Genomic DNA, 13,260 nt, shown 5'->3' on the forward strand with positions numbered 1-13,260 from the left:
TAAACAAAAACATATTATATAGTGACATTTCACTCAACAATGGAGTCCAAAGTGCCTTGAAACTTTGAATATGCTTAGTTCATTAACACTGAAGACTGAGGGTATGCTATGAAGTGCTTGTTGGATCATCTAACAGCGTCTGAAACCCACACCTTTCTGATGTTAGAATTGGGGTGCTGCATCCAACAATTTCTGTAACTTTCCAAATCAGACAATCTGAGAATCATACCCACTTTACACAGTGATTGGCCAGGTGTGCATGAAGTGACAGTAGGTAGGTTTGGACTCTCTCATTCTTAATACAGTTACTTACTTTTACAACTGACTACAACACAATGAGGGGCAAATTCACAAAGAATGAATTGCGGCCGCTTATAGCACCATGACTTATGCATCATTTGCAACCGCTATATGTGCCATCTCACGGTCCAATTCACAAAAGATATTTTGCTAATGAAATTACAGCGCAAACACGGCCATAAAGTTTTGTAGCTGAGTGCAATTTGCCATTGTTTTGTGTCTGTTAAATGTTCATCTGCAATTTTCTGTAGTGGTCCCAGTAATATTTGTTCTTAAGGTGTAGGCCTACTGAAGTAGCATATCACGACATGGTTAAGCAATGTTTGAGTCAAAAAATGTTACAAACACAGTTGGTAGTGCAGATAGGGATGTAATTCATCTTTTGACAGCAGGCTTTTGACCATGCCTTTGAATATGACCATTCAGAACAGCTATAAAGAGTTTTGTCTTTAGTCTGACTGCTGTACAATCTAATTTGTTTCAAGAATACTGAACCTTTAAAAAGGTGGACGTAAACAAGCTGCTATAACTGTGATGGCATCTCAACCTTGTAGAGTATGTAAATTATTTGACCTTTCAGCAGCTTTTGTCCAGCACATGCAAAGATATACATCCAGTAGATCCTGTAGAACCATGCTACATGTTGAACTTGTAGCAACACTGTGACATCTTTTCACCTGCTAATCAACAAAACATCTTACTCAGCTGCTCCAACTTCAACTTTGGAAAAACTTGGAAAAGAAAATTCAGAAGCTTCTGCTCCACAAAGTCATTTTCATTTTAATTAATCTCCATGAAATCCTCATGGTCCATCTAAATTGCTTCTCTCTGTATGTGTTCCTTGGCTGCAAAGAATTCTGCTTTTGCAATTTCATATGTCAGATGTTTCTTAAATGTGTGTTCCTCTGATTACTATGCAGGAAATCAAGTTAGCAAGTAAGTAATTGATAAGCATAAGCAAGCAAATTCACCAGCTAGGGCTTCATTACTACACAACACTTTTTCACGTCCATCCTGTTTTTCTCCCGAAGCCTATGTCACAACTTATTTTATCTTAGTGTTTTTTGTGACTTAACATCTGCATTCAAATAACATGAGGTTACCTTCACCTATCATAGGGGGCGACTGGTGATCGTGATCAATCCAAACATCTGTGATTTCACAGTTAGACGATTGTAGTAATGGTGTCCTTAGAGAATGCAACACAGCTGGCAGATTAGTCTACTAATACTAGTTTGGCAGAACAATCTGAACTCAAGGTTCACTTACTAGCTTACTAATACTACTTACAAGTAGTACAAGAATAGTTCAGTATGAAAGTTAATTTTGACCTTTGAAGTAGTAATTTGACAAAATAATCCAAATTCAACGTTCAGTTATTGGCTTTTTCCAGAGCTTTTAACCATACCCCATGGTCTTTCTCAGAGGATGGTGTTAGTTAAAAGCTAGTAAGTGGACATGAGTTGGGATTGTTTTTTCAAACTACTATTTCCAAGGTCAAGATCAATCTTTCAAGTTTAACTTTTAAGCCAATACAGACAAGAGTGCTATATGCTATGAATGAAAATACAACAGCTACTGATTTCACATATCATCAGATCTACCTCCATGACAGCTGAGCAAAGTCCATCCACTGATGAAAACCAGGTGATGCAGTTGAGAGCTCTGGAAAAAGCAAGTAAGTGGACCTTGAGTTAGGATGGTTTTGTGAAATTACTACTTCCAAGGTGAAGAATCATCATTCACGCTTAACAATACTAATACTTCTTGTATATGCCTTTGCCGCCATGCATGCATGGATAGGCTCCAGCCCCCAGTGACCCTGAATAGAAATAAGTCTATGTAAGACAAAGAAAGGATGGCATGGGTGGATAGAATTATTGAAATTATATTTTGTTCACTAAGATGTCTGTGTTTTTTAGGTGCATTGTAATGGCTTTTAAATGGCTCAACCAGTTGGAACTAATATACAATAAAGCAGAAAGGAAGACAGAAGAACTGCAGGGTTCCCACGGTAACATCCAACCTCTTTGAGTTCTGACTGGCCATCTGGTATTGTTTTATGTCACTTCCTATTAAGCTCATTGATCCTCCCTCCCTGTCTGCAGCATGTGGTTGATCATCGCGGATCAGTGTGTGTGCCTCTAATATGAATATGGTACAATGGTATGATTACAGTACATGATGGTCTCTGTCTGCATGTTCACTGATGCGGGCCCTCCAGCTATACTTATGCTGACTGTGGCCGTGATTGGGCTGTTTATGTAAAGGTTGCACTGAAGAAAGAGCAGAGTAGTCCTATTAAGAGATGTATGATGTAAGTGGGTCACTGCAAAAGACAGTGGTGTCGAGGCAACTTCCAGGAACATACAGGCTTGTCTGCATATACACAGTGTGACCACATATATTGTGTTCACAGAAACATACTGTATGATACACACACAAGCCAAGCGACCTATGCCTTAACAGAGACTTTGCTTCATCTATGTCATCTACAAGTGATAATATGAATGATGAATGAGACTCTTCATGAGAACTTGGCTTAAGTTAGCACTTTTCCATGCTATACAGTACGTAATGTTATATCAATGTGAGAAACTTGAGATAAAAAGTAAATCCTCTTTCAAATGTAAGGCTGAAATTTGCAACTTTGTCTGTTTGGGTGTCTATTAAATCACTGCATTACCTACAGACATGACAAATTTACTTGTTTTGCCAGATCACCTGCCACCTGCCCACCCTTATTTTTAAGCATAAAACTGGGATATGGTGGTGTGTTTCCAGCAAAACGGGAGCCAATGTCTTCATAGTTTTTGGCTAGAAATAGTCAAAGATGGAAAAATCACTTTCACCATTTTATCTTCTCCTCGTATTCCTTCATCTTGTCCTTAAAATAACATAGAGTAACACCAGTGGATGGGAAGAGGGACAGCTATTAACCTCCTTTTGGCAACTAATGGATTTAATAAGTGGCCTAAAATTTGAGATTATTCTAGAAGATTAAATATCAAGGACACTTTTCTGATTGTCTGCCTTTTCCCCATGAATTATTCATAGAGATAACATGTCTCTAATGTCCAAAATACTTCCTGTTAGCTCTATCTTTGGCTAGCTGTAGCAGTCCAGTTAACTAACTTAAGTTCAAGCCCCAAAGGGGCTGAAACCCCATTGTGTTTGTGCCGGTTTATTATTATTTGTTGTCTGCCACAAATGCTCAAATTGTTGTGAGCAAGAATGAGCTACAAACACAAAACTTGGCCAAATAACTGGAAATGATGTGCCTGGCTTCCACAGATATGTGAGCCCAATCGGTCAAATGGTGGTGCTGTAATTAAGGCCCAAAAATGCAATTTTGAACAGGCCACGCCCCTCGCACCGTAAGTCTGAATGACTCAATGTGCTCTACAAAAAAGCATCTTGGACCACTAAAGTCCTCCTAACTAGTTTTTCCATTTTGCCATTTTGAATTTTTGAAAAACACATTTTTGACATCTCCTCCTAAACCATAGGTCCGATTGCTACCAAATGTTCGGTGAATCATCATTGGACCAAGCTTATCAAAAGTTGTATAAAGCTTGTTGATATCTTATTTAGTTTCCAAGATGATGACCAATGAACTTGGCGTGGCTCAGAATATAAATAGACCATAAAAATGGAAAGTGCAAGAAAACAAATAGCCTGGTCAACTGTTAACATGGTTTGACCTTCAGTTTACGAATATATGTATCATCAAAGCTGACCTTGACATGAAAGATTTGCGCTGATTAACCTGCTGTTGCCAGTGAATACACTAATCTCGGCGATTCCATTGTAATGAATTGAGTTTGCAGTGAAAAAGGCTGTAGTAACAGGGCCTATAACTGCCACTTATCAGCTGCATAGAAGCCATGGTTTAGGTTTTACATGCTGTAATGACAAATACAACAATGTCTGTTGTGTTTGTAAGGGTCAGGGAAGCAGAAACACTCAGTTTAATCATAAGTTTCTTATCATGCCCCACCTAGACAAAGGTGGGCACTTGTTTATAAACACTTGGACTTGGACTGCAATGGATATTGTTATATGGAGGCAGTATGGGACAGGCTCACTGCAAAAGAGTACTGAGATTTGTTAATCACTGAACTGACTAACGCACTGTGCACTACACCACCAACACAGATTTGGATATTCATATAATTAATGTAAAAATGTTCTGCTTTCCCAAGTGTAAATACTGAACTATCATGAAAGGATCATGAAAATGTCTTCCTTTGGAGGATTTTCAGAATGTGTCCTTCCTCATTGAGACACACAAGGGATACCCACCCACCCACACTGAAAGGTGTTATAACCAGTCAGGCCAGCTGTGTGTGTTGCACTGTCAGAGCGAGGAATACGATCCCCCTCTACCTCCTGCCCTGACTTCCTCCTCAGTTTCCTACTGGGGCTCATTTATTTACATTAGCGCCAGGCAGAAAGGCATCAGAGGAAGTCTTAAAGTAGAGCCACAATGGCTGATTTAAGCCGCCACCCAAAAGCCAGTTTTTATTTTTTTCCTTTTGGCTAAGAGGATTTGTGTCTGGTCCATGTATCAGACCTCTCTCTCTCACTCTCTCTCTCAGGGACAAAGTCACCCCTCACACTTGTGCTGAGTAAAAGTAACGTCTTGCCAGTATATGCCTGGCTAATGACATTTATCCTTATGGAAATGGAGGAGGGGAGGCTTTAGATGCAGATTTCGACACACATATACACCTGAGACGGGCAGACATAAACCGGCTGGCTACTTTTATGGCATGCATGCTCAGTGATTCACACATATCCACGTACACACACAAACACACCTCCCTTGCAGCGTCTTATCCTCTAACTGGCCACCAGTCAAAATAAGCCTTATTCTCGGGGGTTTATATTTTCTCCTGGCCAGGCTTGGCTAGACACACTCAGTTAAGATGGCAGCCAAACAATCTCTCCTATACTCTCATTTCCACTGTTTCTTCCTTTCTAATGCTAATGCCGGGATGAATATATACCCTTTTCCACTGGCATGCAGGGAGGCCAATTTTCTGATTAACTTCCGAGACAAAGTTTCATAACATCTAGGTCAAAAGCTGCTTCAGAGGGAATGGAGGAATGTCAAGCTTTGTTTTCAGACAGATAATATAACATGTGAAAAAGAGTTGCAGGACAGGTCTGGCCTCCTTGTAGAAATATGACAAATGAGTCAGACCAAGAAAGGTTTGATGGTTGATCCAAAGGAGGTCAACAGCATTGGCAATGAGGGAATATGTTGGTGAAGCCATGTCTTTTCAGAATTTCAGAATTTAAAACATTTTCACGAAGAACAACAGTACACTGAAAATACTGTTTTTGGTCATAGGAGATACTGCTGTTGAGTTTCCATATTTTACTTGCACTATTGGTGAATTAAAAAGTCATCGAAGATTAACCCTAAACCCATTGTTCTTTGTGCATTATTTGCATGCATAGAGGGTCAGATCCACTAATGTTTAAAGCCTGCCATGCAGCTTGATGTGAAGAATGACTCTGATGTCATCCATGGATGTCAGATTTCGTCCTCCTCCTTTTTGGAAATCCAACATTGTACACATTTTCAACAAATTACAAAAGTACCAGGCTAAGATTCTATAACCACGCTAGTGGCTCTAGGTTAGGCACAGCTGTGTTTTGAGCTAAAGCACTGCTAAATCATCTCCCCATGCTGCAATGGCAAATTTTATGCCCATGTGGACACTACACACCAACAAACATGTGTGAACATGTCTGGATATGCAGACAACCAATGTAGTATAATCAGAAGTGTGTGCTCGTCCATTATGGACAATATCTGGTTCACATGTCATGGTCATAATGAAATATGTTAACATGCTGATGTTTAACAGGTCAGATTACCATGATCACCATTTTAGTTAGTACTTTAGCATGCTAACATTTCCTAATTAACAATAAATACAAAGTCCAGCTGAGGCTGATTGGAATGTCATTAGTTATGCAAGTATTTGGTCATGAACCAAAATGTTGGACAAATTGAAATTTTGACCTGATGATGGCACTAGATCAAAAGAGGATCACCAAAGTTATTACAATTCATCCTGTGGGGAACATGAATGTGTTGGGAATCACTGGGACTCCACAGATAAATTTGTTCATATGACAAATATGACTTAAACTGAACATTTATTTTGAAACTGAGCCATTAAAGTCAGTTTCCCACAATCAGATTGTGTATCTGACCTATCATCCTGTTACTATTGGCCAGTCTGACTTGTGACCCGTGATGTCACCAGGTCAACAAAAACCCCAGCTCACCCCATTGTTCTATCGCTTTCTTCCTGGCCTCTTAACTGCAGCAAGACAGCAGCAACTGTCCTCCAGTGTGTCCTGCTCGGAGCACACACGCAGCAGAACCAAACTCTCTGATCTTACAGCAGTGCTGCAAGAGCCTGCTAGATCCCTGCAACAAGTTTAGTTAGTGTGAGTGGCTACGACAAGAAAGCCTGCCAGCTAACTTTCAACATGAAGCAGCTTAGTACCAAGCAGCTAACTCTGAGAACAACACAAGATCTGCACAAGCGGATGATTAATTGTCATACAAATAATTGCAATGAACGATTTAATTGTCTTTTTCTGTTCATTTTATGCCACTATTATAATATAAGTCTAATAATAGTTTAATAATATACATACACCTTATGAAGAAGAAGAGCTGGTTCAAGAAAGTTAATTAATGTAGAAGGACACTTGATTTTATTTTCAAAAGTTAATATGCAAGCACCCAAGCATTTTAATGCAAATTATTTAATTAGAAAAGCTGAATGGAAGCTACAAAATGAGTCAAAACGACCACAATTTATACTAAATACTAAAAAGTTTTTACACTCTGTTTTTTTCTTTTTGTCCATAAAGAGTTTATCTGACAAATGCATTTGTGAATAAATAATGATGTAAAGAATACATGACAGATCAACTGTTTGGTTCCATTAGATTGCACAACAATTCTAAACTGGGTTTAAACACACTGAAATTAAGCAGCAAAGGACTGTCTGTAAATGATCAATGATGAAAGAGACCCGCTGTAGGCACCAAAAGAAAATGCAAAGTAATGTGCTTTTCCACCCACCACCATTATGCAAATATTAGAAGTGAAGTGCCTTGAGATAAACAGTTGTTGGTGCTAATTTTCCACTCAGGTTCCATTAAAGCATAGCAGAAGAAGAGGGCGCAACGAGATGACATCATTAAAGAGAGCCAGTTAAATCTCAAATGGTGGAAAACAACATGGAAATTGTCTAGCCTAGTAACGTTATGCTCCACACAGACAGAGTTTTTGCATGCTAACTAACTCCTTTTAACTTGGAACAGTTATCAGACACAGATCACATACACTTCTAATTTGGCATTAAACACAATCACACACGGCGGAGAAGAACCCAGATGTGCGCACACACACACACACACACACACACACACACACACACACACACACACACACACACACACACACACATACTCCTCTCTCTCTCTCTCACACACACACACACACAACAAATACTCCCTCTCTCACATACACACACACACCACACACACACAAACACACACACACACAAATGCTCCCTCTCTCTCACACACACACACACACACACACACACACACACACAAATACTCCCTCTCTCTCTCTCTCACACACACACACACACACACACAAATACTCCCTCTCTCACATACACATACACACACCACACACACACACAAACACACACACACACAAATGCTCCTCTCTCTCTCACACACACACACACACACACACACACACAAATACTCCCTCTCTCTCTCTCTCACACACACACACACACACACAAATACTCCTCTCTCACATACACATACACACACACACACACACACACAAACACACACACACACAAATGCTCCTCTCTCTCTCACACACACACACACACACACACACACAAATACTCCCTCTCTCACATACACATACACACACCACACACACACAAACACACACACACACACACACAAATGCTCCCTCTCTCTCTCACACTCACACACACACACACACACACACACTCCCTTTGTTCTATAGTTTAGTGCATTTTAGAGTTAAATTTCCATATTGTGTGTTTTTGCTTTTATTATCTTTTTAATAAAATGCTTGTGGATAATTATGCTTATGGTTTATGGTTTCTTTAATGTTTCACAAGAATGAATATGTTGCCAACCTCTTCTATGTAGAACTCTAAATCCTTCAACCTACTAACTATTAATGGTAATTTTGGTTATAGTTATTAATTTAATTATTAATCAGAGTTCCAAATTGATAGTTTAGTATATTTTACGAGACTCTTTACGAGTCAATTGATTGGCTATCATTTCTCTTCTTTAAGAGTAGTGCCCCAAGGAAATTTATTACAGTTTTTTCCAGTTGCTAACAAGCATTGTTCAATACTGAAACCGCATTTTCAAAACTCAGTCTGCATTACCAGCATTACTGCATTACCAGCATGAATGTTGGCCAAACAGTTAATCTCACCTACAAAACTCACTCAGACCAACATAACACTGGCAACACTTCTCATTCAGAAAACACACATTTCATTCACAACACACTGACCTAAAAAACACTAACATCAGGGAGCATTACATGATTGATGAACTTTTCTTTTTTAAAGTTTCAGTGATTTTAAATACTGTAACACAATTTCACTTTATTGAAAGCATCTGTAACACGAATGAATCAGAAATTAATCAAACTTTAATTTTTTTTATATGAATATAGTACTTGAAATTTGTAACCAAAAGGTGAAAAAAGAGGGGAAAAACTCCAGGGCTGCAATCATAATAAAAAAGAATAAATAAAATACATCCTACACATTACTGTAACAACATGTGTAGTTGTTCGTTATAGTAAATTACAGTGATGGTTCTAGTCTGCTCTCGCTCTTGCATTTGGCCACAAGTTCTCATCAACATCACATCTGATGTCGTCTCTGGCATCTCGGAAAGTTCCTCCTGGGATGTCTGATCCAGCCCTGGCAGTCTTCAGGAGAAATGTCTCCACACCCCACATTCATTGCCTCCAGTATTTAGTATACTTTCAGTATTTTAAAATAATTACTGCATAAATGCTTGGAATTTGCCATCATTCTGTTTTGAATGTGTTTGTAATCATTTTGAATGCAGTGTGTTAGCATTAGAAAAATGTGCTGAAAATACACAGTTTTTTGCATGTTGTGGAGTACGAATGGGAAAAGAGTTCCTGAATTTTGAAGTGTGGTCACTGAATGCATTTTGTCTGAAAGCAATGAAAAATGGTTCCCAGTTTGGTCTGCATTGACTTCTGTTTCGCTGACTGTGTGAAGAGTTTTGAAAATGTGGTTTCAGTATTGAACAATGCTTGTTAGCAACTGGAAAAAACTGTAATTGAAGTTATTATTAGGGGTCCAAGCAGCTTCACTGCTTAGGATTCCTCTTCTCCCCTAAAAGTATCTCAGAAGCCACAACAGTTACGGTTCCCAAATTTTGAGCAATTGACATCAAAATGTTCACATAGCATATCTGGACCACTTTGAACAAAAGTTGTTGAAATTATACATTTTTAAACGTGTGTCTTTAAGTTACATTTTACCTAAATGCTCATAAATCAAAATTGGCTTCAGCTATTGTTACCAAACTTCTTGCATGTGTTTGGATGCTAGGTCCGAATACGGACTTATGCCACTGGGGGGGCCACAAATGCAAAAAAAGTATATATCTTGTAATCGGCTGCAAGGATTTGTACGAGCTTCGGTTTGCACAGTCTAGGGTCATGTCTCAATTGATGCATACAATTTGGTAATGATTGATTTGCTTATTAATTTACATTTCTAGACATTTCCCATTTCAAACTTAAAAAAATAAAAAAATGTCCTACGGAGCTGAAATCTTTTCAGCACATCCACTGAATCGTGACAAAAGTTTGCCTCACTGCAACCTATGGTCAATTCAGAAGTCTGTCACTCTATATTTTTAAAAATATAAAAAATATAAAAATATAAAATCAATTAACATCTATATCTCCACAAGTCTTCATTCAAATGCTACCAAAATTGACACAGACACAGATATCACGTTTCAAATGGTGTTCAGATCGGTCAAACGACGAGTCTGCAGTGACATTCAGTGTCGTACTGTAATTAAAACTGTATGCATAACATTTTCGTTTTTGCTCAGTGTTCAATCAATCGTCACCAAAATATTTGACGATACACCTGAAACCAGCAGAATGAATCCACATCGCTGCAGTGGCACAGTCAATAAGTCACCTGCTCTGGGAATACAAAGGTCCAGGGTTTGAATTCCCAGAAGTCCTGCTTGCCAACAATATAGCAATTCATGCATGTGATCTGTTCATTGAGGTCATATCAAGTTGAAGGTTGCCTATTGTGATCCTGTGACAATTTCTTATTATTATTTTCTCTGCTGAAATGTGTTTGCGCAGCAAAACCAATAAGACCTAGAAATACAAAAATTGGCAGGTGGATTGCAAATTCCACCCACTGCTCAGGCACATATAATAACACTCATTGACCTCAAGGTGGCACTGTAATAATCAAGTTTATGTTTTCACAAGTATCTCAAAACAGCTTGGCCTAGAGTCAAAATAGTTTCATCATTTTAATCTCTCAAGTCATCTGCGTCTGGTCTTCTGCTCTAAAAATGTAAAATTTTGCAATTTTTTTCTGTAAATCCTATCCTCACCAGAAAACTGGTGTATAGGTCGATTGTGCAAGCAGCTTATTACAACCCATTTTTATGTTTATTGTTAGGCCGCGACCTTTAGTGGCCATAGTAATTATGATGGGAGCAAAGGAGGAAGTCAGGTGACGTAGTATGAAGAGCGACAAAATCCATGTTAGGATGTGGTTGGGGTGGTGGATGGGTCAAACAAATACACTTTCACCCAGTAGACCAGGGTTCATGTCCTGCATGAAACCAAGTCAATGATAACTTAAAATAACATTACTTACGTAACTTATTTTAACCCAAACCACAATCTTTTCCTAAACCTAACCAAGTAGTTTTATTGCCTAAACCTAACCAAAATGCGACCATTTCACAATATTATTCACGTGTTTAATGTCCGGTAACATACTTAAGCAGTACACCTGTCGCTGGTACTTTCCAACGGTTACATATGTCGTTTTGGGGAACAGTCATATATGTTGTTTTGGGAGTCACTGACAATCGACCTATTCAGTCGTTTAGGAATGAGGAAGTGTTGAAATATTTTGAGGTTTGTCTGGGAAACCAATGGCTCTACTACTTCAAGGTTTTAGGACAGTTTAGTCATATTTATGAATTTGAATCAAGCTTGCAACACTTTGTAGACCATGTCATCTTTCCTGACGTTCTCTTAATCATACTAGTCTTTAAAAATAACAGTCCTGCTCTTAAAATACCATGAAAATTTTCAAAAGGCCCTCTCAACTCTCAAGTTTACCTTTGGAGGTTGCACATATACACACTTATACACTCATTGTGGAGTGGTGATTGAAAGTCTTTGTCAGAATGCTCACAGCTCTCTCAACACTCTCAAATTTACCTTTACAGGTCACACGCACACAGACACACGGTTTTGATTGGCGGGAAGTTTGGCTGGTGTTTGGGAGATTTAATGGGAGGATGCAGGCATTTCAATAAAACACAGGGATGGTTTATGGTTCACCCTGAGCTCAGCCCGGTCACTTAGGAGCCTCATCCTCTCTGGTTATTAATTCTCTCTCCCAGAATGTATGTGTGTGTGACTTCTTGTCGACTCCCCTCTTCAGCCATTTTGGTTTCTCTTGTACTCTTTTCTTCGCTTTCTCCCTCCTTTGTCTGTCTGGGATGAAAACATATGAGGACACTCCCTGGAGGGTGCAGTGTTGTTGTGGCAGCGCAACAAAGAATCTGGAGGTCAAATGCACACCAAAATCCTGTAGGCCTCTCCCTAGCACTGCACACACACATGCAGACAGGTCAAAAGTACAACGCTAGAGTTGGTTACATAAACCAGATGGCCATGGCTGGCATGAAGAGTTGTGTGTGTCTCTTTGTGTGTGTGTTGTACCCAGTAGGCGATTTGTTAAAATTTAACAGGGGGGATGGCCCAGTGGGAACACAGAACTGCAATTTTTAGAACTGCAATTTTTGGCAATTAGTAGTCAATAAATGCATTGATTACAATAATTATATAGCACATTGGCATGTGTATGTAGTTACATCAATATGTTTTACAAAACAGTAATAATCCGCTAATATTTTAGGATTAGTGTGAACAGCTGCCTTGTTGACATATTTTAGGCTAATTTCACCTTGGTTAAAGAGCGTGTTGGTGTTCATTGCTTTGAATTCTTCTTAACTTTTTTAAAATTATGTTCTTAAACTTGTATGGTCGTCAAGAGCAGTCACATCCTAATGTTTATTGATATATTTAGAGGGAGGGAGTGGGAAGACATGTTTCAAGATTCAGATTAGATTAATTTTCTACCATTTCTTTAATTCATGGTGGTTTCAATAATCCCATGGTAACTGAGGGTTTAAGTAATCTTAATGACTAATGCAATCTTTATGATTTTCTGATAGGACAACTGACAACACAGTGTGTGTTGTCTTAGGAAATAAATGGAATTAAATAATCTTTCTGTTTACAATTCTTATGCACCACTGCACTTATTAATATATACATTGAATACATAATATATTCAAATTCAAAACAAATTTATTGTCCTCTAGGCTTACATGTGCAGTTATCTGCTATTAAAAAGGGTACATTAAAACACATCACACCAAGACAGGAGAGGACACATTAAAACACATACTCAATACTGTGTTCACCAACTTCATTAGTTGTGACCATCAACAGCTTTTGCTGCTGATGTTTTACAAAGAATGACAAGTGGCATCAGTTACTGCTGTGATATGAAT

Source organism: Siniperca chuatsi, linkage group LG11 (assembly GCF_020085105.1).
Source record: "Siniperca chuatsi isolate FFG_IHB_CAS linkage group LG11, ASM2008510v1, whole genome shotgun sequence".
Lineage (NCBI taxonomy): Eukaryota > Metazoa > Chordata > Actinopteri > Centrarchiformes > Sinipercidae > Siniperca > Siniperca chuatsi.